The sequence below is a fragment of the Lipotes vexillifer genome, unplaced genomic scaffold (assembly GCF_000442215.2).
Source record: "Lipotes vexillifer unplaced genomic scaffold, Lipotes_vexillifer_v1.1 scaffold815, whole genome shotgun sequence".
Lineage (NCBI taxonomy): Eukaryota > Metazoa > Chordata > Mammalia > Artiodactyla > Lipotidae > Lipotes > Lipotes vexillifer.
Genome location: NW_006773723.1, coordinates 2,757,060 through 2,758,818, shown reverse-complemented (window position 1 = coordinate 2,758,818; position 1,759 = coordinate 2,757,060). Strand labels below are relative to the sequence as shown.

The following is a 1,759-nucleotide window of genomic DNA, read 5'->3' as shown; positions in this document are numbered from 1 at the left end:
CGTGAAGATCCCTACTAAGACTGACCTCGCTGGTGTGTCCTGGAAGGAAGTGCTCTTATCTGTCTTTTGGAGGATTATTAGCTCCAGCTACCGTGACAAAATGCCACAGATTGGGGCTTCCCTGGTGGCGCAGTGATTGAGAGTCCGCCTGCCGATGCACGGGACACAGGTTCATGCCCCGGTCCGGGAAGATCCCACATGCCACGGAGCAGCTGGGCCCGTGAGCCATGGCCACTGAGCCTGCGCGTCTGGAGCCTGTGCTCCACAATGGGAGAGGCCACATCAGTGAAAGGCCCGCATACCGCCAAAAAATATATATATATACCACAGACAGGGTGACTTAAAATTCATCTTCTCACAGATCTGGAGGCTGGAAATCCAAGATCAAGGTTCCTGGCTTTCAAACAGCTACCTTGCCTTTCTTTGGTGCATGGTATGGGGGGGTGGGGAGAGACACAGAGAGAGCAAGCTCTCTGGTGTCACTTTTCATAAGGACACAAATCCTATTGGATCAGGGCCACACCCTTGTGAACTTATTTAACCTTAATTGTTTCCTCAGGGGCTCCATCTCTAAATACCTCCACACTGGTGGTTAGGGCTTTAACATGAATTTGTAGGGAGTGGAGACATACAAATATTCAGTCCATAACAGACAGGAAACGGTTAACTCAAACACAACACATGATGAAAGGATTTCACCCCTCTGCACAGAATGCACCTTCTGGCAGGGAATAATTGCTTAATAACCATGGGAAAGAATTTCTAACAATTCAGGAGGGTAAGTACAGCCTGCACTTACCACATGCTTCCTGTGTCTACCCGACTCCACTGGGTGCAAAGCACACTCTCATCCCGGTTTGCAGTTGTTTTACTGTTCCTGCTTCTTCAGCGTGGGTCATGAATATGCAGTAAACCCCTCCACTGGTGGCAGGGCATGTGGTCACACACTGCATCCCCAGACCTTCAGGCCATGGGCCATTTCTTGTCCTGAACCATGCCAGGGTTTCAAGTCCACAAATAAAAAGGAGGACATCCTCTCCCCTGGTCTGGAAGTACACCATACAGCCATGCCTGGATTGTATTCCAAATTTTCTAAATAATTTATGCTTGTGCATACACAGCAAGACACACAAACTTCCATATTCTTGACCTCTAAGTTTTTCCTTCTACATTTACCTGCCTTTGGGGGAATTAAATTACATAATATTACCGTGTAGTAGATACAGATGGTATTTAGAAATCTTAAAGGTGGGAGAGGGTACCCGGCTGGCGGCCTCAGCCCGGATCTCGGCGCTACAACCCTGCGCCTCTCCCGCCCTTGTCTCAGTCTCTGAGGCCCCAAGCACGGTGGAGGCAGCAGAGCTGTGGGCCACTGTATCTGGAGCAGAAAAATTATTATGCCTATGTTCCCTTGGGACTCATTAGAAATTAGACAGTGACATCTTCTGGGATTTAGGTTGGTTTGTGCAGACTGGTGCCTAAAATGGAAGTAGATATTAATGGAGAGTCCAGAAGTCCCCTGACCACCCTGCCCTTGCCCGCGGCCGAGGTGAGCTCCCTGGAAAGGCAGAGGTGGAGAAGCCCCGCTGTTCCAGCGCTCAGTGCTCGCCGATGCGCCGGACTGTGCCAGGCTACCAGATTCTCCACATGGACTCTATCTGGCTGGCTTCACGACTGGTGAGGAACTCCCAAAGTTAGCCCAGAAGTGCACCGGAGGTGAAGAGAGTAAGGGAGAAGCTGTGCCTTCCTTACTCGGAAG

At 50.3% G+C, this 1,759-nt stretch overlaps 1 pseudogene; it reads left to right on the top strand.

The window, feature by feature from the left end:
- Window positions 1-1,483: 1,483 nt before the first annotated feature.
- The window catches only part of LOC103084644 (UNC119-binding protein C5orf30 homolog), a 715-nt pseudogene continuing 439 nt past the window's right edge, over window positions 1,484-1,759 (top strand).